Source organism: Natator depressus, chromosome 20, assembly GCF_965152275.1.
Source record: "Natator depressus isolate rNatDep1 chromosome 20, rNatDep2.hap1, whole genome shotgun sequence".
NCBI classification, from domain to species: domain Eukaryota; kingdom Metazoa; phylum Chordata; order Testudines; family Cheloniidae; genus Natator; species Natator depressus.
Window position 1 is genome coordinate 18,315,240 of NC_134253.1, and position 26,608 is coordinate 18,341,847.

Genomic DNA, 26,608 nt, shown 5'->3' on the forward strand with positions numbered 1-26,608 from the left:
GCCAGCCAGCCCATAGTGATGACCGTAGCAAAAGCTGATGAGCAGTCATTTTTCAAGTACCAATTTCCCATCCATGCACCTCAGCATAAAAAAAAAAGCAGAGGGCTGCCAACAATGCACCCTGTACTCCCTAGACACATGCACCCAGCAGATTTTATTGTGAAATTGGTACAATATCCTGGGCTGCCTGGCTTTTTAATCATGGGAGGTGATTAAGCATCTGGTTGTACCTAATCGGTCTGCTTAAAAAGGAGTCCAAAAGAGGTGTTTTCAAGGCAAAATGCAAGCTTCACTGCTGCTCTAAGTACTGGAACATTTTTAAAGTTTAGTTCTGGCTTGAAAAGCGAGGATATTAGACAGTTCCCTTTACTCTGACCTGCCACTTATGTGCATTTGTTTGTTATCTTTCTGCTTACTTTACTGACCAAACTACTTCTGCTAGCACTGCAAAGCCGGCAAAGCTGAGAGGGAGAGCTGGCTTGCGTATAGCCAGATTAGTCAAACTGAGTTCCAGCTGCAGAATCTCTAATTCTTGGCAATGCACAAGCCAGCGTGACTTTCAGATTCTTACTTGGATTCTAAGCTCTTTGGGGAAGGGACTGTCTTTTTGTTCTCTGTTTGTACAGCCCTTAGCACTATGAGATCCTGGTTGTAACAACGATATAAATAATATCATCATGAATTTTCTGGCCTAACACCTGAGGAAAACTTGGGAATTAATCATCTCTCTTGTTGCCCCGCCCATGTGTTTTATGTAAGGCTGCTTTTGACAGGACAACTGCACTTAAAGGGTAAAAAAAAAATACCCTGCTTGGTGCAAAGAAGGAGTCGATTAGCATAATGTATTACAATTTTCAGATTTTTCTTAAATCAGATTGCAACCAGACTATTAGACGTTATGCTTTTGAAACGTATTCATCGCTCAGCACCTCAGAGTTACAGTTACATGAATCCTGACCTACTAGCTCAAAATACAGTGATAAAAATAAACTACGGAAATAAGCTTCACACCAAGCCCCCATTTATGTGGAGTGTGTTTTGCACTGCAAATAACTGTGTCCACGATGCTGCATTCTCAGTTCATTCACGCTTTTGCCTGGCAATTTACAGCAGGCGTCAAGTAACGTGTGTATTTCAATGGGGATCTCCTGCAAAAGTGGAGGCCTTTTTTTTTAAACTGGCAAATTCCTACCCAAAGTGTAAATCGCAAAAATGCTATTTTGTGCTTCTCCATCACCTTTCATCTGAGGATGCGTTATAAGTTGCATGTTTATCTTCTCAGCTAACTAGTAATACTTAACTTGCAGGGTAAGTATTACCATCCCTCCATTCTGTAGATGGGGAAACTGAGGCACGGGGAGCTTAAGTAACTTGCCCAAGATCAAGGAGACAGTCTCTGTAGCAAGTGGGGCTCACACTGGGAACAGATGCTCAGATCACAGAAACTCTGTCATATACTCAGAAGTAAAAGACCATAATCCTCCCTAATGTTTAAACTAATGGCTACTTCAAAGGAATTCTCTTGCAAAATCTTGCTTTCTTTCAAGCCACAGGCATCCCCGGAACAGGACAGCTTTATGGCCAGTCCGTCAAGGCTACAGTTTGACAAGGGGACCAAGAAAAACGCTCAATGGATCACACCTCCTTCCAGTTAATGCTTGTTGCTGTTTAAGGGGTAAAAGATTTTCAATTAAGTATAGCGTAAGTACATGAAACTCCCTCCCTAAGATCCAAATGGCATGGAATACCACCAGGCTGTTTAATAATAGTTACCCTGAACTCAATGCTTTGGGAATCGGGCTCTTGGGACACTGGGCAACTGAATCAGTTTTTAAAGAACAAAACCTTGTGAAGAGTCATATGTGGCAAGAGCTCATAAGAGCTGCAATACTGGGTCAGATCATATTCCATCTTGCTCAGTATCCTGTCTCCAACAGTGGCCCCTACCAGAGCTTCAAGGGGAGTAAACACAACAGAGCAATTATGGAGTGATCCACCCCTCTCTTCCACTCCCAGCTTCTAGCAGTTACAGATTTAGAGTCACCTAAAGCTTGGGGTAACATCCCTTATCATCTTGGCTAATAGCTATTGATGGAGCTATCCTCCATGAACTTATCCAATTCTTGCTTAAGCCCAGTTACACTTTTGGTCACCACAACATCCCATGTCAATGAGTTCCACAGGTTAGTTGTGCACGGTGTGAAAAAGTACTTCCTTTTGTTTGTATTAAACCTACTGCCTATTCATTTGATCAGGTGACCCCTGGTTTTTGTATTGTGTGAAATGGTAAATAATGCTTCTCTATTCACTTTTTCTACAACAATCATGATTTTATAGGCCTCTATCACATCCCGCTTAGTCATCTTTTTAGTCTCTCCTTGTATGGAAGCCATTCCAGACCCGGGGTAATTTTTGCTTCTCTTTTCTGAGCCGTTTCCAGTCCCCACAGCCTGACATCTGCGGATCGGAGATCCACGTCCCCTCCACTAGCAGGACATGTGGTGAACAGGAAAGCACGGCAGCCATGCAGCAAAGGGCTGAGACAGGGCATTCAGAGTAAGGCATGGAGCTGAAGCTCAGGATCTGACTTTGGGAGGGATAACAGCCATTTCAGCTCATCAGGGATGGACTCAGATGACTCAGAAAAATGCCAAGTCTTGAGCCCACACTCCCCAACAACTACAATAGACTCATCCATAGACACCATTGGGAACAGACCCAGGCTTGTATATAGGGGAAATTACCAACATTTACTCCAGGGGGAATTTTGTGCCACAACACAGTGCAGAATTTGCACATAATTTCATTTCCCCCTCTCCCCCGAGAGCAGAATTAGTGCTGCAAAGCTGCTGGCTGTCAGTAGCAGATGCGGGACCCAGCAGAGCCTGGCTCTCCAGCTTGCAAATACATGACACTGCCAGGGGGAGGGGGAGCTGGACTTTTCCATGCAGGTGCAGTTCCCAGCATGTCCTGAAGGAAGAAACTGGCATGCAGGAAACTCTGTACAAGCCTGGGACCCAGCATCAGGCTGTTTCTCCCTCTGGATCCCTGGGTTCTGGGTGGTAGGGGGTGCAGGTGTCTGGGGCACCCCCTTAGTCCCCCAGAGCTGGACTCTGGGAGGGTAGGGGGTGTGGATGCCTAAGACTGGAGGGACAGAGATTTCTCCCAAGATGGGCCCAGCTGATGTGTGTGACACACTCAGACAGGTGCCCAACAAAAGCATAACAGAGAAACAGGAACTGGGTTGCTGTAGGAGTTTCTTTGACTCTCTACTCCTGGGGGAATCTTTTTTGCTGTCTGTATTGTTACAGACATAGTGGCTGACAGGTATTTTGAAATAAGATACCAAAATAATTGAAACTGGTGTGATTATATTATTATTTTGACAAATAAAATATACAGAATTTTAAAAGATTGTGTGCAGAATGTTTAATTTTTTAATGCAGAATTCCCTCAGGAATACACATTACTACACCACTATGTGGGTGACTTCCTACGTGAACACTTATTCCAAACAATGGCCTTTTTCGTTTAGATTACATCCCCTTGGAAGTAACACTGGTAGGTTTTCCTGGATAGACACACCCTAGCTCTGAGATTTCAATCAAGTTTTGCAAAACCAACCAAATGCTACAGCTGCTGCACACGTGTACAGCGTCCACTGACTTCAGTAGCAGCTGAACCCGAAGAGCTACAACTGTGCTGAGCTCCACTGTGCCAAACTCAGCCCTGTTTGTAAGCCTCGACTTTTGTTCAACCAAGAGCGGTGAACAATTTAAATGTCAGATGCTACAGTAATGGGGGCAATACATGGAGCCTGACAACCTTTGACACAATGCCACCTACAGCAAAATAAAACCTGGATACAGAAGACACTCCATCCACTACAGAAATGCAGCTGCTTCTAGGGAGGACTGTGTTACAGAGCTCTCCATCTCCACTTGCTGATGGTGGTAATAAAAGCATTTCAGTTTATGTAGGGGAATGCTGACACACGGAATAAAAATACAGAGAAAAGTTATCCCGTTCCACTTTGAGCTAACATGTAGGTCCCAGCTTACAGCATGAGGAGACCACCAGCCGTTGTACTTACTGCTTTTCCAGGGTAGGCTATATGGTAAGGACTTAGGTGCTCTCATTCCTAACATTAGGTTACTCTTCTGTTCCATTACTACGCTGGACCCAGGGCTGAAAGAGATCAAATACAAATTATCCTACACATGTGTACTTCTTTTAGCCAAGTACGTTTTACTATAAATATTCAAGTATTTTTCTAAAACTGAAGACAACAGAGTATGTTAATTTAAACAAACCTTCATGCAATCAGAACAGTTACTTCTCCTCGCAAAGGCTAGAGAAAAGTGTGCAACATGTTGATGCCATCTACTTTGACTAAAATCCCCAGAATCAGTCATCCAGACAAGAAAGAAATAAGCCAAAGACAGCAAGAAAAACCAGAGTTAAAGCTTGATTATCAGTATTGCACTGCCCTCAACTGTAAATGGCATCTCAGCACACATGCCCTAGTCATCTCTATACATGCAGACTTCATGCAGACGTCTAACAGTGAATGCCAGTGAAAATGAGATAGGATCAGAGGCTAAAATAGGGAAAGAACAAGTTAAAAATTACTTAGACAAGTTAGATGTCTTCAAGTCAGCAGGGCCTGATGAAATACATCCTAAAATATTCAAGGTGCTGTCTGAGGAGATATCTGAGCCATTCGAAGCAATTATCTTTGAAAAGTCATGGAAGACAGGAGATTCCAGAGGATTGGAAAAGGGGCAAATATAGCGCCAAATCTATAAAAAGGGGAATAAGGACAACTTGGGGAATTACAGACCAGTCAGCTTAACATCAGTACCCAAGAAGATAATGGAGCAAATAATTAAGCAATCAAATTGCCGAATCCTAGAAAATAATAAGGCGATAAGGAACAGTCAGCATGGATTTGCCAAGAACAAATCGTGGCAAAACCAACCTAATAGCTTTCTTTGACAGTGTAACAAGCCTTGTGGATGGGGGAGGGTAATGGTAGATGTGGTGTATCTTAAGTTTAATAAGTCTTTTGATATGGTCTCGCATGACCTCCTCATAAACAAACTAGGGAAATACAACCTAGATGGAGCTCCTACAAGGTGGGTGAATAACTGGTTGGAAAATCGTTCCCAGAGAGTAGGTGGCTCACAGTCAAGCTGGAAGGGCATATTGAGTGGGGTCCCACAGGGATCAGTTCTGGGTCCGCTTCTGTTCAGTATCTTCATCAGCAATTTAGATAATGGCATAGAGAGCACATTTATAAAGTTTGCAGACAATACCAAGCTGCAAGGGGTTACAAGTACTTTGGGGGATAGGATTAAAATTCAAAATGATCTGGACAAACTGGAGAAATGGTCTGAAGTAAATAGGATGTGCAACGCTCCATATTCATCATAGTGTTATTATTAGGATCATTGATTATGGCATAATTATGATGTTTTGTACAAGATCGGTCATGTAAGGTGTCATTGGAAAAATTATGATTTGCTGAATATGATTATCCTATTTGTATGCATGTATCATTTTTGTATTTGAAGTTATGAATATTGACTAGGTATCTGTATTTCAAAGGGGCTTACTCTGGAAAACACCCACAGCCAGCCTTTCAGGTACAACAGTGAAGAAGCCAAACAGTGCTAATGGCTCATCAACAAAGACAATGGACTGTGGAATAGCTTAGCCTTCCTGTGGAAGGCCACTCTGTAAGTTATGGCTGCTATGACTCTGCAAGGGCACGTGACCAGACCATGCTTCTGGACTCCATTTGGGGTACCTGAATTTTTCCACAAACTGGTCTGGGAACCAAGTTTGAAACAGAGCTCCTGCCATATGAAAAAGCTATATAAGGCAAGGAGTGACATCGTTGGTTGTTCTTCACTTCCCCACAACTCCACAGAGAGAAGCTCTAAAAGAAAAAGTCTTGGAACAGGGTAGGAGATCCCAAGCTGCAAAACAAATGCAGCTTGTCCCTTAAGAATCTGCAAGCCTGACTATCATCAGCCAGGGTGAGAATTTGTTAATTCATATCCAATCTTTCTAGTATTTTCGGCTTATAGTTTGCAGTTCTGTTTATTTACGAGGTAATCTGCTTTGGTCTGTTTTCTATCATTTATAATCTCTCTTTTGTAGTTAAACTTTTTTGCTTTATCTAAACTGGTATGCCTGTGACCAAAGCGTCTGGGGAAAAATCTCAGCCTGGTTAACACAAGTATGCATTGTCCTCTCCACATTGAAGGAATGGCGAACTGGGTAATAAATTCATACTGATTGGGGTTTTGATCAGGGCGGGATGGTACAGCTCTGGGGTCCCAGACTGGGGGTTATTTTGGCTGTAGCCTCTCTATTGCTGGATCATGCAGTGGCTGTCCAAAGCCTGCATGAAACTGCAGCTGGGTGTGTCCCTGCCTGTGTGAATGCTGCTGGGAGTGTAGGTCCAGGAGCAGTCTATAGCCTGTCACAGCAGCACAGTGCTGAGAGGGAGCCCAGGCTGGTGAGTCAGTGGGCTCAGTGGAACCCCAGTCCCAGGTGGCACCCCTGGGGGAACCCGTCACAGGATGAAATTCAATAAGAACAAATTCAGAGTACTCCACTATCAGTTGCACACATACAAAATGGGAAATGACTGCCTAGGATGGAGTACTGAAGAAAAGGATCTGAGGGTCATACTGGATCACAAGCTAAATAGGAGTCAACATCATTCTGAGATGCATTAGCAGGAGTGTTGTAAGCAAGACGCGAGAAGTAATTCTTCTGCTCTACTCCATGCTGATTAAATGTCATCTGGAGTATTGTGTCCAATGATTGGTGCCACATTTCAGGAAAGATGTGGGCAAATTGAAGGAAGTTCAGAGAAGAGCAACAAAACTGATTAAAGGTCTAGAAAACACGACCTATGGGGGAAGATTGAAAAAAATTGGGTTTGTTTAGCCTGGAGAAGAGAAGACTGAGGAGGGACATAACGGTTTTCAAGTAGATAAAAGGTTGCTACAAGGAAAAGGGAGAAAAACTGTTCTCTTTAACCACTGAGAATAGGACAAGAAACAATGGGCTTAAATTTCAGCAAGGGCGGTTTAGGTTTGACAGGAAGTTTTTCCTTTTGTCCAAGTGGTTGAGCACTGGAATAAATTGCTTAGGGAGGTTGCAGAATCTCCATCACTGGAGATTTTTAAGAGCAAGTTAGACAGACAGCTGTGAGGGATGGTCTAGATCAGTGGTTTTCAAACTTTTTTTCTGGTGACGCAGTTGAAAAAAAATTGTTGATGCCCGCGATCCAAAGGAGCTGGGGATGAGGAGTCTGGGGTGTGGGCTGCGGCCAGGAATGAGGGGCTCAGAGTGTGGGAGGGGGTCAGGGCTCTGGGCTGGGGCTGCAGGAGGGGGCTCTGGGTTTGGGGGGTTCAGAGCTGGGGCAGGGGTGTGGTGTTATCTCGGGAGGCTCCTGGTCAGCGGTGCAGCTGGGGTGCAGAGGCAGGCTTCCTGCCTTTCCTGGCACCGCGGACAACACTGCACCCCGGAAGCAGCCAGCAGCATGTCTGGCTCCTAGGCGCAGGGGTGCAAGTAGCTCTGCATGGCTCTCGCCCACAGGCACTGCCCCACCCAGCTCCCACTGGCCGGGAACTGGCCAATGGGAGTGCAGAGCCGGTGGTCGGGGCGGGGGCAGCGCATGGAGCCCTGGGGCTCACCCCCCACCTAAGAGCTGGACCTGCTGCTGGCCGCTTCCAGGGCGCAGTGCAGTGTCAGAACAGCTAGGGACTAGCCTGCCTTAGCTGGGCAGCACCACCGACGGGACTTTTAACAGTCAGCAGTGCTGACGAGAGCCGCCGCGACCCAGTGCCCTTCATTCCGCAACCCAGTTCTGGGTCACGACCCGCAGTTTGAAAACCACTGGTCTAGATAATACTTAGTCCTGCCATGAGTGCATGGGACTGGACGAGAGAACCTCAAGGTCCCTTCAGCCCTACAATTCTATGTCACTGTTACAGGCTGTAGAAGTTCATATGTTGATGACCTCTGATTAGACAGGTAAGGCGCAGTACAATGATTTGGGTGTTCAGGGGTGAGACAGAGATAATGACCAGACACATTATGCTTCATTTTCCAATCCCGCATTGTGATTACACAAACAACAAAATGATTATTTCTGACTCAGGCCATGAGAGATTAGATTAGCTGTCAGAAGTTTAAGCCTAAATTGCTTAACAGCTGACATCAGTCTGCATTTCTATCAAGCCCAGCGTAACAGTTTAGTGTTTAATAACCCCCCCCCCACAAATACAGAACCAGTGGGGATTGAACCCAGGACCATCAGCACTAAGAGTACTACAGTAGAACTAGAGGAGTAACCATTATCTGGTAGCAACAGTATGTTCGTATACTCTCATATGGATCTGCCACTAAAAGGAGACAGGAAACATTGACCCAGGGGCACAGGACTGTTGAGTCATGCCAGTGGGAACGCCCCCACCATCACCCCAAAAATAGGATTCATAAAGTAAATTGCATCTTCCCAACAACACAGCAGCAAGAGTTCAAAGTAGTCTGAAAGCACATCATTTATGGAAAGCACTGTCACAAGAAATACACCTTTTGCTACCTGTTGTTTACGCCACTACTGAACGTGCCCCAAACGAAAGTAGAATTTGATTGCTCCTGTAGATCTGCCAAAAGGAAACAGACATCACTGTGGCTCAGTACCGAGTAACTTCTGCAAGCGTCATAGCAACATCAAATAAGAAATATGGCAGAGACGCTGCTAGGTTTACAAAACGGAATGAGAATTTTCTAAGGCTTGGCATAAGTGACAGCAGAGCAGACATTTAACTGAGAAATATAAAGTGTAAAGGTTATCATCAATTTCCATTTTCATCAAAGCACAGATGGTGCAACAGACTATATGGAAAACAACAGAAGTTCTGTAAAGAATAGAAGGCATCTGGAAGAGCCTGTGAAGCAGGGGAACTTAATTTGTTCATGGACAGTATAATTGGGTGTCCCAACACATGATCTGTGCAGAAGGATCTATGGGACCTCTCTCTCCTAGTCCATGTGACTTCTTTGGGGACAAGAAGAAGGGAATAGCAGGCGCTGACAGCCCGTGTCCTCAACCTACTTCCTTACCTCTATCCCAATCTTCGTCACATGGGGGCGGCTGCCACATGCTGACAATGTTCATCTTCTCTCCCTGGCAGTTATTTGAGTGACTCACTTAAAGCAAAGAAGAGTCTTAGTGAGAAAATCTTTTTGGATAAAATAAAATCCTATTTTAGGTACATTAATCATTTTTTGACCTAGCTGTAGAATAGCTCTAGGCCTTGGAGAGGAGCAGCATACACTGGAAGCTGATCAGGTACTCCCCTAGTCTTAGGAGCAAAACTCTTGAGGCCAGGGATGGGCATCTTGAAGGTAGCAAAGGGATACAAAATCCATGAGAACCCTTTGGTGGGCCATACCTTAAGAGGCTATATATTGTCTAACTCAGAAAGGTTTGCTACAACACCGAATGTTTGGCAAGCCAAATCAAATGATCTGGCAGGGTGGATGTGGCCCCCATTTGCCAATGCCTGTTTTAGGCCTTTTCTAAAGCTAAACAATTCTGCACACATCTTTCAGCAATGGTGCAGCTGCTCCAACATACGAATTGGGAGAGGGTTCAGGTGTGTTTCTACTGTCATGTCACAAAAATCTTCTCAGGGTTTTTTCACTACTGTCATGCTCTAAGCCCTGTCTACATTAACATGCACATCATTGCTATCTTCAGTACAACTCTACATTTGCCAGAGAATAGGTACGTTTTCCAGTGTAGTGATAGCCATATAGATATCAGTGGGGGGAAGAACTGGAACACGACCCACATAACCAAGTGATTTAGGTGCTGGGCTGACAGACCTGGATAGTGAACTCCTCATCACAGAGCAGACAGCATGGGCAGTGGTAGGGAAGCTTCTCCATAGTCCCCTCCCCAACTTGCCCCACTCTGAACTGGAGGAACCTAACTCCTGTTGGGAAAGTTATTCAGCCTCCCTGGCTCAGTCATGGCTTTTCTGCTAAGATAGTCAAGTAGGATGTAACAGAAGGGAGGATTGTTATGATCTAGACACTTGTCCATTAAGAACTGGACTGAGACCAATTTATTTCACATATGCCACTAGACAGGCTATAAAGATTTTTGGTCACTATCAGGTCAGATCTGCACTGGAGACCCACCTCTCTCATGGCCACTATCTTTCCTCTCTAAGCCATCCAGATTCCCAACTAGATCTCATTCAACACACACAGTTTATGGCATAATGCACAGTTCCCATTTAATGCTAAAATCTCTGGCAGATAACACATGTAATGCAAGCCAGTTGCCTCTCAGATGCTTAGGAGAATTTGCATGGACACAGAATGAATGAAACTCAAGCCTTCAAGGACTCCTGCTGCTTCAGGATCATGAAGCACTACAGGTAAAGGGTTGCTTATGGAATAATAGAGCATTAAAACAATCTAACATTAACAGCAAAAGTTACGTTAGAACTCCGTTAGCCCAAGAGTTCCCAAAGTGAGTTTACAGAGCCAAAGGAGTCTACTATTTTCTCACCAATGTCTTCCTCAATGCAGCTTTTGTCATCACAGCTTGATATATGATGGCTGATCTCAGCTCGGGGAACCTGATGGCGGGCATTAAAGGGGCATGTGGCTAGCTGCTTTGCAATTTCAGGGTGGTTCTAGAGAAACAGAAAAAGCATGTGCTATCTCACTGAATTCACCCAAACCCTTGTGTTTTCTAATCACTAGTGAAGGGTTTGTGCAATCTGCATCCTGAAATAGGTTGAAAAAATTAAAACAAGGAAAGTCAAACTTAGTTCAGGACCTGAGCACAAAAGCAGTGGAAAAACAGCAAAGCATACGCATCCTTTATGCTACAGCCTATGTTTGTTTATTTTTACATTTAAACTACGCCCTGAATTTATCTGACTGAAGATCAGCCCCAGAACAAGCACAGTGAAACTGTTGCAGTGTCAGCACTGGCATGGTTCAATGCACAGATGAAATTGCCCTAAGAAGCCGACCTGGGGAGTAAGTGCTTTGAAACCCTAAATAATTCAGCCACTTTATTTTTAAATTAAGTAAGCGACAAACTAGAGAACAAGAAGAAAGTCAAGGAAAGTGTGAATGATGGAGGCAACCTAGTGACAGAGGATGTGGAAAAAGCTAATGTACTTTTTTTGCCTCTGTCTTCACGAACAAGGTCAGCTCCCAGACTACTGCACTGGGCAGCACAGCATGCGGAGGAGGTGACCAGCCCTCTGTGGAGAAAGAAGTGGTTCGGGACTATTTAGAAAAGCTGGACGAGCACAAGTCCATGGGGCTGGATGTGCTGCATCCGAGAGTCCTAAAGGAGTTGGCGGATACGACTGCAGAGCCACTGGCCATTCTCTTTGAAAACTCATGGTGATCGGGGGAGGTCCCGGATGACTGGAAAAAGGCTAATGTAGTGCCCATCTTTAAAAAAGGAAAGAAGGAGGATCCAGGGAACTACAGGCCAGTCAGCCTCACCTCAGTCCCTGGAAAAATCGTGGAGCAGGTCCTCAAGGAATCAATTCCGAAGCACTTAGAGGAGAGGAAAGTGATCAGGAACAGTCAGCATGGAGTCACCCAGGGCAAGTCATGCCTGACTAATCTAATTGCCTTCTATGACGAGAAAACTGGTTCTGTGGATGAAAGGAAAGCAGTGGACATGTTATTCCTTGACTTTAGCAAAGCTTTTGACATGGTCTCCCACAGTATTCTTGCCAGCAAGTTAAAGAAGTATGGACTGGATGAATGAACTATAAGGTGGATAGAAAGCTGGTTAGATTGTCGGGCTCAACGGGTAGCGATCAATGGCTCCATGTCTAGCTGGCAGCCGGTATCAAGTGGAGTGCCCCAAGGGTCGGTCCTGGGGCCGGTTTTGTTCAATGTCTTCATAAATAATCTGGAGGATGGCGTGGATTGCACCCTCAGCAAGTTTGCAGATGACACTAAACTGGGAGGAGAGGTAGATACACTGGAGGGTAGGGATAGAATACAGAGGGACCTAGACAAGTTGCAGGATTGTGCCAAAAGAAATCTGATGAGGTTCAACAGGGACAAGTGCAGAGTCCTGCACTTCGGAGCGAAGAATCCCATGCACCGCTACAGACTAGGGACCGAATGGCTCGGCAACAGTTCTGTAGAAAAGGACCTAGGGGTGACAGTGGACGAGAAGCTGGATATGAGTCAACAGTGTGCCCTTGTTGCCAAGAAGGCCAATGGCATTTTGGGATGTATAAGTAGGGGCATTGCCAGCAGAGCTAGGGACGTGATCGTTGCCCTCTACTCGACATTGGCGATGCCTCATCTGGAGTACTGTGTCCAGTTTTGGGCCCCACTCTACAAGAAGGATGTGAAAAAATTGGAAAACGTCCAGCGGAGGGCAACAAGAATGATTAGGGGACTGGAACACATGACTTATGAGGAGAAACTGAGGGAACAGGGATCGTTTAGTCTGCAGAAGAGAAGAAGGAGGGGGGGATTTGATAGCTGCTTTCCAATACCTGAAAGGGGGTTCCAAAGAGGATGGATATAGACTGTTCTCAGTGGTACCAGATGACCGAACGAGGAGTAATGGTCTCAAGTCGCAGTGGGGGAGGTTTAGGTTGGATATTAGGAAAAACTTTTTCACTAGGAAGGTGGTGAAGCACTGGAATGGGTTACCTAGGGAGGTGGTGGAATCTCCTTCCTGAGAAGTTTTTAAGATCAGGCTTGACAAAGCCCTGGCTGGGATGATTTAGTTGGGGATTGGTCCTGCTTTGAGCAGGGGGTTGGTCTAAATGACCTCCTGAGGTCCCTTCCAACCCCGATATTCTATGATAAGTCTCTGCCTGCGCTAGAGCTGAAGTCTTTGCAGTTAATTTAACCCTCCTGAAACAGGAGGGAAGTTACTCAATGTTCCAGCTGAGGCCACATCTATATTGGGAGCATTTTGCCAGTATAGGTAAACTAGTGTGGACATAAAAGAGCACTACTGGCCCCCACTGAATGAAGAGCCTTTACCCTTAGAAAAGAGCAAGAATACAAAGAGGAAGAACCCACTGCTCAGGCTTGCTCTGCATGGCTTTTATATTACTAGAGCTATGTTGGCTAGGGGCGTGATTCCTAACCAATACAATCAGACCAGGACATCATCTTTACACGTGGATGCAGTTATACCGGTATAAGTGCGCTTATACCAGTACAACTGATATACACTAGCACTGGAGAGCTTAAAATAAGATACTAGACTGAGAGGACAAAAGAAAGGAGCAGATTCTCCTCTTAAATATACAGCATTCTCGCCCAGGATAGAAGACTGCGAAGAGGGACTTGCAGACAGATGTACACTGAATAGAGTTATTAACAATATAAAAAAAAAAAAAGACAGCTTAGCAGCTCTCCTGCTCTGATTGCAGACTAAAAGAATTAACTGCAACATCAGATCACTTCTGCTTTGGCCAGCCAGAAGGCATCCATATAACACTGGCTGCATTTGCTCCATGGCCTGAGTGGGAAGTAAATAGCCTGGTCCCATGAGTGAACTGTTGGAAGAGAATAGGATCCCATCACTGAGCTAGGTATTCTGAAGAACCTGTTTCGCCTTTCTTCAGGGTAAATGCACTGATCCGAAGGGCATTACTAAATATGAACTGGATGCTTTTACGAAGTGGTAAATGGATGAGCGATATAAATATGAAATAAAGACGGCTTCTTCCAGCCTAATAGCAAGTGAATGCATCCTTCTAGCAAAAGGCAGCACAGCATACTGAGCTCACCATGCATTAGCATTTGCAAAAATATGATTTCCCAAGTGCATTAGAGACCTTAACATCCCATCCTACCTTCCTGCACTTTATAAGATGATAGGGAAACCGACAGGCCCTGATTTGATGATCATTATCGTAGGGACATTGTATTAACCTCTCTGGATCCAAAGCATCAACTGGAAGAGAAGGAATAAAAAGACAAAAGAAAAAACATTCTGTAAAACAAGATTTAAGTTCATCATCAACACAATTAACAAGAGTGGAAGCATACTAGGTACTGGAGCTGCCCTCTAACGGGGTTAAGCCATCAATTTTTAATAGCCGAGACAAAAATGCTAAACTGCTAAGTTGGCACTCGCTGTGTGTACCCAACCAAATTCACTTCGGATTTTGGGTGAGTGGAATATTCAATTAAAAATGAGGAAAGCGCAATCAGTAGTGCAGAGTGGCCAGTACATATTAATGACTATACTTATGCAGAACAGTGAGCTGGAAATAAACATTACTATAAAAACCCTTGAAGCTACCAAATTAGCTAGTTGTACAGTAGTGACATGCTAAGGATTGGCAGAAGCACGGCACTCTGAAGTAAATCCTTTTGCATTTACCTTCAGACTCCAAGGCCATCTCTGCTGGATTAAGAAAAAAATCAAACTGAAACAAACATGTCTGGAGTAAAGGATGCAATTTGCACTACAGTGCACTTGGCCCTGTAAAGTGCAGAGGTTGGCAGGTGCTTAAGAGCCCAACACTCACTGAACATAGTGAGGGCCTAAGTCACAGGCACTTTTTGAAAATGTTCCCTCCTAGTCCATACTATGACCCAGAGACAGGCATGAATCACCTTAATCACTTAACAGTTACACAGAAGGGACAAGGTAGGGGAGGACCAACTTCTGATAGTGAGACACACAAGCTTTCAAGCATACATAGACCTCTTCTTCAGGATTCAGTTTGTGTCCATGCAGCAGCTTTCTTGCCATCACAAATGTGTCTCCCCTCACACCTTCCATGCTATTTATCCACGTTTGTATCAGAGTACAGAGGGCATGCACAGAAAGGAACATGGGCCAATGGACTGTGGGAGGTTTTCTAGATAGCTGGAAGTAAGGGGGACGGGGCAGACTGATTACAAAGATCAGTGTTTTTCAACCTTTTTGATACCAGGGACCAGCTTAGAATCATAGAATATCAGGGTTGGAAGGGACCTCAGGAGGTCATCTAGTCCAACCCCCTGCTCAAAGCAAGACCAACACCAACTAAATCATCCAAGCCAAGGCTTTCTCAAGCTGGGCCTTGAAAACCTCTAAGGATGGAGTTTCCACCATCTCCCTAGGTAACCCATTCCAGTGCTTCACCACCCTCCTAGTGAAATAGTGTTTCCTAATATCCAACCTAGACCTCCCTCACTGCAACTTGAGACCATTGTTTCTTGTTCTGTCATCTGCCACCACTGAAAACAGCTTTGCTCTATCCTCTTTGGAACCCCCCTTCAGGTAGTTAAAGACTGCTATCAAATTCCCCCTCACTCTTCACTTCTGCAGACTAAATAACCCCAGTTCCCTCAGCCTCTCCTTGTAAGTCATGTGCCCCAGCTCCTTAATAATTTTTGTTGCCCTCCGCTGGACTCCCTCCAATTTGTCCACATCCCTTCTGTAGTGGGGGGACCAAAACTGGACGCAACGCTCCAGGTGTGGCCTCACTAGTGCCAAATGGAGGGGAATAACCACTTCCCTCGATCTGCTGGCAATGCTCCTACTAATACAGCCCAATATACCATTGGCCTTCTTGACAACAAGGGCACACTGCTGACTCATATCCAGCTTCTCATCCACTCTAATCCTCAGGTCCTTTTCTACACTGTAGCAGTGCATGGGATTTCCTTCCTTCCTTCCCAAGTGCAGAGTTCTGCACTTGTCCTTGTTGAACCTTATCAGGTTTCTCTTGGCCCAATCCTCCAATTTGTCTAGGTCACTCTGGACCCTTCCCTACCTTCCAGCGTATCTACTTCTCCTCCCAGTTTAGTGTCATCTGCAAACTTGCTGAGGATGCAATTAATCCCATCATCCAGATCATTAATAAAGATGTTGAACAAAACCAGCCCCAGGACTGATCCCTGGGGCACTCCGAATGATACCAACTGCCAACTAGACATGGAGCCATTGATCACTACCCGTTGAGCCCGACAATCTAGCCAGCTTTCTATCCACCTTATAGTCCATTCATCCAATCCACGCTACTTTAACTTGCTGGCAACAATATTGTGGGAGACCGTATCAAAAGTTTTGCTAAAGTCAAGATATATCACATGCACTGCTTTCCCCATATCCACAGAGCCAGTTATCTCATCACGGAAGGCAATCAGGTTGGTCAGGCATCACTTGCCCTTGGTGAATCCAAAGCTTGCAGCCTTTCTAAACAGTGTCAGGGAGATCTGAGGGACAGGCCATTGAGAAAGACTGACACAGGTACTTCGTCACAAGTAGCCATTTGTCCTAAGTGGAAAGTGTCCTAGTGTTTGTATGAATACTGTGCGCGCCTCAGTTTTCCCTATGCGTTGCACAAGTATCTAGGTGGGGGGAGAAGGGTGTGGGACCTTTGCAGATACCCCGAGAGGGAAGGTGCAAGTGCCGTCTAGCTCCCTGGGCCCAGACAATAGTTGTATCCTGGCAACTGATTGCTGGGCCCCATCCTCTGCAGGAGCCAGTTGGAGGAATTGGAGAACAAAGGGAGGTGGAGGCCAGGTGACCGGTTTGCCTGGGGAACAGCATACAAGATGGAGGAGGGGCAACTGGGTGTGACTGTAGGTGGGCTGCTGGAGGCTGGTCAGACTCCTGGTTTGGGACTCAGGAGGAGAGACCCATGGCTCTGGGGCTCCTCAAGTTGAACTTTGCTGTAACTTCCTGCTTTCTGTGCTAAATAGATTCTGCTCTATGCTGTGTTCCAGACGACTAATAAACCCTTCTGTTTTACACCGCTGGCTGAGAGTCACTCCTGACTGCTGAAGTCGGGGGTGCATGGCCCCTTTGGAGGGCGTGTAAGGTTTCCCCAGGTGTCCTATTCAGGTGGCTCACTGCAGGGAGCTTATGGTGTGCGACAGGGATGCTGAATGCTCCGAGGTCAGACCAAGGAGGAGCTGAAGCCCAGGAGGCTTGTCCTAGTGAGAGTGTGCCCCAAGGGGCAGTCACACTGCAAGAGGGTCCTGGTCTGGGGGCTAGTCTTCACCAGACTCACTGCAGCTGCGCTAATGTAGGGCAGTAGTGTAAACGCACTGTGAAGACCAGCGAGCGCTTTCCTGTCAGCATAATTACTCCACCTCAGTGAAAGGTGGAAGCTATGACAGAATGAGAGTGTGTCCCACTGACTTAGTGCCGGTGCGGACAGCTCAGGGGGGTGGCTTTTTCATATCCGTGACTGACACAAGTTACATCAACTTAAGCGGAAGCGTAGACAAGCCCTGAACTTCATTCAATGGTTCCAGAGCACCAAGCCCGTGCATCCATGAACTACTACTATGGGGGGAAAAAAGTCCCCAATGCCTCAAACCAACACCATATACCTGGCTAGGCCTCTGGAGAGGGCAGCACCCTTACCTGACCATGGTACTAATTAGGTCTGTCGATTAATCACAGTTAACTCACGCGATTAACTCAAAAAAAAATTTTTAAAAAAAATGAATCGCACAGTTACATTTCAATTGGTATTCTATTGTGTGTGTGTATTAAACATTTTCGGGTGTATTCCACATTTTCAAATATATTGATTTCAATTACAACACAGAATACAAAATGTACAGTGCTCACTCTATTCTATTTATTACAAATATTTGCACTGTAAAAATGATAAACAAAAGAAATCTCATTTTTCAATTCACCTCATACAAGTACTGACGTGCAATCTCTTTATTGTGAAAGTGCAACTTACAAATATAGATTTTTCTGTTACATAACTGCACCCAAAAACAAACCCAATGTAAAACTTTAGACCTTACAAGTCTCCTCACTCCTACCTCTTGTTCAGTCAGTCACTGAGAGAAACAAGTCTGTTGACATTTATGGGAGATATGCTGCCCACTTCTTATTCACAATGTCACCTGAAAGTGAGAACAGGCGTTTGTATGGCACTTTTGTAGCCGGCATTGCAAGGTGTTTACATGCCAGAGGTGCTGAACATTCGTATGCCCCTTCATGCCTCGGCCACTGTTCCAGAGGACATGCTTCCATGAGGATGACACTTGTTAAAAAAATAATGGGTTAAATAACATGTGACTGAATTCCTTGGGGGAGAGCGGTGCGCCCCCTGCACTGTTTCACCCGCATGCTGCCACAGATTTTCTGTTATAGCAGTCGCAGATGAATACCCAGCAAATGATGTTCATTTTAAGAACACTTTCACTGCAGATATGACCAAACACAAAGAAGGTACCAATCTGAGATTTCTAAAGATAGCTACAATACTCGACCCAAGGTTTAAGAATCTGAAGTGCCTTCCAAAATCTGAGAGGGACGAGGTGTGGAGCATGCTTTCAGAAGTCTTAAAAGAGCAATACTCCAATGTGGAAACTACAGATCTAAACCACCAAAAGAGAAAAATCAGCCTTCTGCTGGTGGCATCTAACTCAGATGATGAAAGTGAACATGTGTGGGCCACACTGCTTTGGATCGTTATTGAGCAGAACTCATCAGCGTGGACACATTTTCTCCTGCAAATGTAAACAAACTTGTTTGTCTTAGCAATTGGCTGAACAAGAAGCAAGACTGAGTGTACTTGTAGGCTCTAAAGTTTTACATTGCATTCTCAAACAAAACAATTTTTTTTGTACATAATTCTACATTTGCGAGTTCAACTTTCATGATAAAGAGATTGCACTATATTACTTGTATTAGGTCAAGTGAAAAACACTATTTCTTTTGTTTTTTTGTACAGTATAAATATTTGTAATGAAAAATAAATATAAGTGAGCACTGTACACTCTGTATTCTGTGTTGTAATTGAAATAAATATATTTGAAAATGTCGAAAACATCCACAAATGTTTAAATGGTATTCTATTATTTTTAAGTGCGCGATTACATTTTTCAATTGCTTGACAGCCCTAGTACTAACAGGATATTAACCATGTTGCGTCTGTAGCAAAACGCATTTTGGAGCCAGCCACTGGGAATAAAGTCTATTATGAATTATGGCAAGGACAGGGCCTTAATAAGAACCGTCACTTCACTGGGATGATCCCCAGGAAATTGATTTAGGCCCTGGCTGCACAAGACATGACTGTAGCTTTATAACCAGTTTGTACCCCACACAGCAAATTTGATCTGCTAGTTGGATCATCCATTTCTCCAGACCACAGACATGCTGCAGCTGGGGGACATAGTCCACTAGGTCAGTGTGGGAACTCACAAACCATGATGCACACTGTGGAGGACTGCAAAACGGCAACTTCCTGGAGCTCTTCATGCCTTGAACATCACTGATAAGAACGCTGTGGCTTGGCCGGATTGCATACACTAAATTAATAAAACGAACCACACACAGCTGAGTTACGCCCCCACTCCAGCCTTCCTGGCTCACAAAGGTTGGGGCATGATGTAGAGTATCTGCACCCAATACACTGCCTAGAAGCATTTGTCTCAGAACATCCAGGCCCCGACCCAACAACTACATATTACCCAGCCGGTCTCACACCCACCTTGAAAAACCTAGGTATTGTTTCTTGCTGTGATATTGACCCACATCATCCTTTATTGCCTCTAAAGTTTGTGTGGTTTTGAATTGCAAGACCACCACTGCACCTCGTTTTGGGTCCCAGAATGAAAGAAGTTGTGAACTGCTGCTCTAATACACAGAAGCATATATTCACCAAACTTAATGCCTATAGCGGAAAGTTACTCCACTCCCTCCTTTAACCAAGTTTAAGATACTTTCAAAGATCGAAGCGATCTCTCACTGTATCTTTGCAGAAACCATGAATAGAAACAGAGAATTGCAGGACTGGAAGGGACCTCGAGAGGTCATCTAGTCCAGTTCCCTGCATGAATATTAGAAGCCAGCAAAGAAACACTTACCATAGTTGCCTTCTAAATCCATTTGACTGATGCTGAAAGAACTGAAGCTTTGTTGGAGGACGCTTTGAGCCAGTCTCTGAGTGTCACTCTCCTCCTAAAAATATCAACCCTACAGATGAAAAATGAGGAGATTCACAGATTTCTAAGGCCAGAAGAGAATTATGATAATCTAGGAGTGGTTTTTAACCTGCCACTGGCAGACCCCTGGGGGTTCACAGATTATGTCTAGGATTTCCAAAGGTGTCCTGCTCCTCCATTCAAAATTTTTTAGGAGTCCTCAAATGAAAAAAAGTTGAAAACTACTGATCTAGGCTGACCTTCTGTAGAACACAAGGCATAGGACTGCCAGGAATTAATTCCCATTTGACCTAGAGCAGATCTTTTTGAAATCAAAATTGGATGTCTTTCGAAAATTTGATGGAGAATCTACAACAGTTGGTAATTTTTCCAATGGTTAATTATCCTCACTGTTAAAAATAAACCTTATTTCCATTCTGCATTTTTCTAGCTTCAACTTCCAGGCACTGGAAATAACTTTAAAGTCATTTCAATTTATCCATCACAGCTATTAAGTGTCAAAGATCAACTGCACTACAGCAAGTGGTAGACTTTACAGCTACGCTGTGCAGGCATAGGATACAAGCTTATTCTTGGGGGCCCACGTATAATGTAGGGTACCGGGAACCATGTATTCTTGTGCTCCACAGAGAAAAGGTTTCCTTCAAGATGCTAAAAACCACAGATCTTTGTCTGAAACATCCTCTTTACCCAATACATTTAAGAGGATTCAAAGAACCAGTTCCCAAGAAAAATTAAGCCATGTATTTGGGGAGCTCAGTTATCTTTTTTCATACAAACAAAGTAAAACACACTTGAGCCCCTCCACCTGCCTGAGATGTCAACACTTTTACACCTACCTTGTGGCTCATGATCTGTATGAAGAACTTGGTTCCTGATGTTTTAGTTAAAACAAACAAACAGACAACACAAAGAGTTAGATTCTCTCCTGTCTTCACTGCAATTCACACAATTTGAATGCATCGGTCCTCTAAAAAAAAAAAATCCTTCCCCCCAAGATTATAAGTCTAAATAAGACAGAATTTAAAGGACTGCACAGTCTAGAGACAACCTGAATCTCAGATTTGGTTGCCCATCAGAAAATATGTTTGCTACCCCGCCGGGGAAAGGGAAAGGGGAAGGGGGAGGGAGGGGGAAGGGCTACCCGGCTGGGGGGAGGGGGAAGGGCTACCCAGCCGGGGGGAGGGAAGAGGGAATAGGTTACCGGCCCGGGGGAGGGGAGGGGAACCCGGCAGGAGGCGTTACCCAGCAGACTTTGCGCCGAACCGGAGGCGCGTGGTCTCAGTGCGAAGGCGGCTCCTGGAGCTCCGGAGCAGGCACGGCGAAGCTCCCTCGTCCTGCACTGTGAGACCACAGCGAGGTGCTCACCCCCCTCCCCTCCCCTCGGGCACCCCAGCGAGGCTCCAACCCCCCCCACCCGCCCCCCTTCAGGCACCCCAGCGAGGCTGCTCAAGTCAGCCCGCCCGCGGAAGGGGCGGGGAGGGAGGGGCCTGGGCACTCGGCGCAGGGGTTAGCTGGCGCCCCCCAGGGTCGGGCTTGGATTGGAGCAGGCCGTGTTGGGAGGGCGGGGCGAACGGGGGAGTGTGGCTAAGGGGCCATGGTGCAGGCTGGGACAGCAGTGGTGGCAGGGGATGGAGCACAGCCTGGATGGTAGAGCAGTGCATGCTGGGAACGTGGGTCAGAGGTGGAGCGGTGCAGGCTGGGACAGCAGGTGAGGGGCAGGAGCAGTGCAACCTGGGAATGTGGGTCAGAGGTGGAGCGGTGCAGGCTGGGGCAGGAGCAGTGCGTGCTGGGAACGTGGGTCCGAGGTGGAGCGGTGCAGGCTGGGGCAGCAGAGGAGGGGCAGGAGCAGTGCATGCTGGGAATGTGGGTCAGGGGTGGAGCAGTGTATGCTGGGACATCAGCTGAGAGGGGAGCAGTGCACTCTGGGAGTGCAGCTTGAGGGTCTGGGAGCTGTTTATGCTTAGGGTTACCAACTTTCTAATTGCACAAAACCAAACACCCTGCCCCTGCGCCTGCCCCTGCCCCCCTCTCGCTACATTCCCCCTCCCTCGGTGGCTCGCTCTCCCCTGCCCTCAATCACTTTCGCTGGGCTGGGGCAGGGGATTGGAGTATGGGAGGGGTGAGGGCTCTAACTGGGGGTGCAGACTCTGGGGTGGGGCCAGAAATGAGGGGTTCAGGCAGGAGGGAGCTCTGGGCTGGGGCAGGGAGCTGGAGTGCGGGAGGAGGTGAGGGTTCCAGCTGGAGTGCGGGCTCTGGGGTGGGGCTAGGGATGAGGGGTTTGGGCTGTAGGAGGGGGCTCCGGGCTGGGGGGTGAGGCCGAGGGATTCAGAGTGTGGGAGGAGGCTGTGGGTTCAGGCAAGGGGTTGGGGTGTGGGAGAGAGTGAGGGCTGGGGCTGAAGTCTCTGGCCGGGGATGAGGGGTTTGTGGTGCAGGAGGGGCTCCAGGCTGGGGCTGAGGAATTCAGAGTACGGGAGGGGGCTGTGGGATGAGGCAGGGGGTTGGGGTGCAGGATTGGGTATGGACTCCAGCTGGCGGTGCAGGCTCTGGGGTGGGGCTGGGGGTGCAGGACGGAGCTCTGGGTTTGGGGGAGTGGCTCAGGGCTGGAGCAGGGGGTTGGGGCACATGCTTACCTCAGTCAGCGGGGCTAAGGCAGGCTCCCTGCCTGTCCTGGCTCTGCGCTTGACTTGGAAGTGGCCAGCAGCAGGTCCAGCTCCTAGGCTGGGGGCCAGGAGGCTCGGTGCGCTGCTCTCACCCACAAGCACTGACACCCCCCCCCGCCGCCCGCTCCCATTGGCTGCAGTTCCCAACCAATGGGAGTGTGGAGCTGGTGCTCAGGGTGGGGGCAGCACACAGAGCCCCATGGCTCCCGCGCCTAGGAGCTGGACCTGCTGGCCGCTTCTGGGGCGCAACGCAGTGCCAGGACAGGTTGGGACCAGCCTGCCTTAGCCCTGCAGCACCGCCGACTGGACTTTTAACGGGACCCTTTTCAGGGTCCCTTTCCAACTGGGCGTTCCAGTCAAAAACCAGACACCTGGCAACCCTATGTATGCTGGGAGTGTGGGCAAGTAGGGAGGGGTGTCTGCTTATGAGTATGGGCTGCCCTGCTTAGACTAAGCTGCCCGGCCCATGCTGGGGCCTCTGGAAGTTGTCACTTCAGTACCATGATGTGCTTTTGCTCTGAAACGTGACTGGCTAAAAATGGCATCTCCTTAGCTGGCGTGTGTGTGTGTGTGTGTGTGTGTGTGTGTGTGTGTGTGTGTGTGTGTGTGTGTGTGTGTGTGTGTGTGTGTGGTGTGAATCAGAGCTGTGATGGTAGTGACAAAAATGAGAAGGGGGAGGATTTGTTGCATTTTGCTCGTTTTAACTCAGCAGAGCCAGCCCAGCTACAGGAGGGAGAGCTCAGGTCTATTCTGCATCATCATTGTTATTATTTATTTGTATTAGCATAGTGCCCAGGAGCCCTAGTCATGGACAAAGATCTGTTGTGCTAGGCACTGTATAGTGATTAAACAAATGCAACATTAACAGAATTAATATCATATTGCCGCTATATAAATCCACACTACATCCATATCTTGAATACTGTGTGCAGATGTGGTGGCCCCATCTCAAAAACATATATTGAAAATGGAAAAGATACAGAAAGGGGCAACAAAAATGATTAGGGGTATGGAACAGCTTCCTTATAAGGAGAGAGAAGACTAGGACTTTTCAGCATGGAAAAGAAACGACTAAGGGGGGGATATGATTGAGGTCTATAAAATCATGACTGGTGTGGAGAAACTAAATAAGGCAGTGCTATTTCTGCTTCTCATAACACAAGAACCAGAGATCACCAAATGAAATTTAAGCCTGTTGCCTATTAAACTAACAAAAGGAAGTATTTCTTCACACAATGCACAGTCAACCTGTGGAACTCCTTGCCAGAGGAAGTTGTGAAGGCCAAGACTATAACAGGGTTTAAAAAAGAACTAGATTAATTCATGAATTAGTCAGGATGAGCAGGGATGCAAACCCAAGCTCTGAAGTGTACCTAGCCTCTGTTTGCCAGAAGCTGGGAATGGGCCAACAATAGGTAAGGAGGAATTCTAGGCTACCCTTAGCTGTATGGTTATGACACTGTCTGACCCCCCTACTGGGTCCCAAGGCCATAGAGCCATTCAGCCAAATGGATGGTATTGAGATGGGGGACTATGACCTGTTCAAAGAGGCTTTGCTGCTGAAGTATGAACTGACCCCCAAGGCGTACAGGAAACGATTCCGGGGTGTACGCAAGACCCCAGGTGTCACTTACAAGGAGGTCGCCAATCTGCTGGGGGAATATCCCTGTAGGTGTGGGAAGGGCACAGGGGCCACTACCACAGAGGAGGGGTGTAACCTGGTGGGGTTGGGGCAGCTGTATGACATCTGCCCTCCAGACCTTAGGATGTGGTTAGTGGACTGGAAGCCTAAAGATCTGGGCAGTGCAGGGGCACTATTGGATGAGTTTGTGAACAGCAGATAGGGGGCAGGAGGGAGTTCCACATCAGGAATTATGATGTGATTGGAATAACAGAGACTTGGTGGGATAACTAACATGACTGGAGTACTGTCATGGATGGATATAAACTGTTCAGGAAGGACAGGCAGGGCAGAAAAGGTGGGAGAGTTGCACTGTATGTAAGGGAGCAGTATGACTGCTCAGAGCTCAAGATTGAAACTGCAGAAAAACCTGAGTGTTTCTGGATTAAGTTTAGAAGCGTGAGCAACAAGGGTGATGTCGTGGTGGGAGTCTGCTATAGACCACCGGACCAGGGGGATGAGGTGGACGAGGCTTTTTTCCAGCAACTCACAGAAGTTACTAGATCGCAGGCCCTGGTTCTCATCAGGGTGACTGAAGTCTCCCATATCTGCTGGGAGAGCAATACAGCGGTGCACAGACAATCCAGGAAGTTTTTGGAAAGTGTAGGGGACAATTTCCTGGTGCAAGTGCTGGAGGAACCAACTAAGGGCAGAGCTCTTTTTGACCTGCTGCTCACAAACCGGGAAGAATTAGTAGGGGAAGGTAAAATGGATGGGAACCTGGGAGGCAGTGATCATGAGATGCTCGAGTTCAGGATCCTGACACAGGGAAGAAAGGAGAGCAGCATAATACGGACCCTGGACTTCAGAAAAGCAGACTTTGACTCCCTCAGGGAACTGATGGGCAGGATCCCCTGGGAGAATAACATGAGGGGGAAAGGAGTCCAGGAGAGCTGGCTGTATTTTAAAGAATCCTTATTGAGGTTACAGGGACAAACCATCCCGATGTGTAGAAAGAATAGTAAATATGGCAGGCGACCAGCTTGGCTTAACAGTGAAATCCTTGCTGATCTTAAAACACAAAAAAGAAGAAGCTTACAAGAAGTGGAAGAGTGGACAAATGACCAGGGAAGAGTATAAAAATATTGCTCGGGCATGCAGGAGTGAAATCAGGAAGGCCAAACCACACCTGGAGTTGCAGCTAGCAAGAGATGTTAAGAGTAACAAGAAGGGTTTCTTCAGGTATGTTAGCAACAAGAAGAAAGTAAAGGAAAGTGTGGGCCCCTTACTGAATGAGGGAGGCAACCTACTGGCAGAGGATGTGGAAAAAGCGAATGTACTCAATGCTTTTTTTGCCTCTGTCTTCACCAACAAGGTCAGCTCCCAGACTACGGCACTGGGCAGCACAGCATGGGGAGGAGGTGACCAGCCCTCTGTGGAGAAAGAAGTGGTTCGGGACTATTTAGAAAAGCTGGGCGAGCACAAGTCCATGGGGCCGGATGCGCTGCATCCGAGAGTGCTAAAGGAGTTGGCGGATGTGATTGCAGAGCCATTGGCCATTCTCTTTGAAAACTCATGGCGATCGGGGGAAGTCCCGGACGACTGGAAAAGGGCACTACATTAGCCTATCTTTAAAAAAGGGAAGAAGGAGGATCCTGGGAACTACAGGCCAGTCAGCCTCACCTCAGTCCCTGGAAAAATCATGGAGCAGGTCCTCAAGGAATCAATTCTGATGCACTTAGAGGAGAGGAAAGTGATCAGGAACAGTCAGCATGGATTCACCAAGGGCAAGTCATGCCTGACTAATCTAATTGCCTTCTATGACGAGATAACTGGCTCTGTGGATGAGGGGAAAGCGGTGGACGTGTTGTTCCTTGACTTTAGCAAAGCTTCTGACACAGTCTCCCACAGTGTTCTTGCCAGCAAGTTAAAGAAGTATGGGCTGGATGAATGGACTATAAGGTGGATAGAAAACTGGCTAGATTGTCGGGCTCAACGGGTAGTGATCAATGGCTCCATGTCTAGGTGGCAGCCGGTATCAAGTGGAGTGTCCCAAGGGTCGGTCCTGGGGCCGGTTTTGTTCAGTGTCTTCATAAATAATCTGGAGGATGGTGTGGATTGCACCCTCAGCAAGTTTGCAGATGACACTAATCTGGGAGGAGAGGTAGATACGCTGGAGGGTAGGGATAGGATACAGAGGGACCTAGACAAGTTGGAGGATTGTGCCAAAAGAAATCTGATGAGGTTCAACAAGGACAAGTGCAGAGTCCTGCACTTCGGAGGGAATAATCCCATGCACCGCTACAGACTAGGGACCGAATGGCTCGGCAACAGTTCTGCAGAA

The 26,608-nt window shown here is 46.6% G+C and overlaps 1 pseudogene; it reads right to left on the reverse strand.

The window, feature by feature from the left end:
• LOC141975311 (uncharacterized) overlaps positions 1-26,608 on the reverse strand; it is a 65,589-nt pseudogene that overhangs the window by 1,434 nt on the left and 37,547 nt on the right.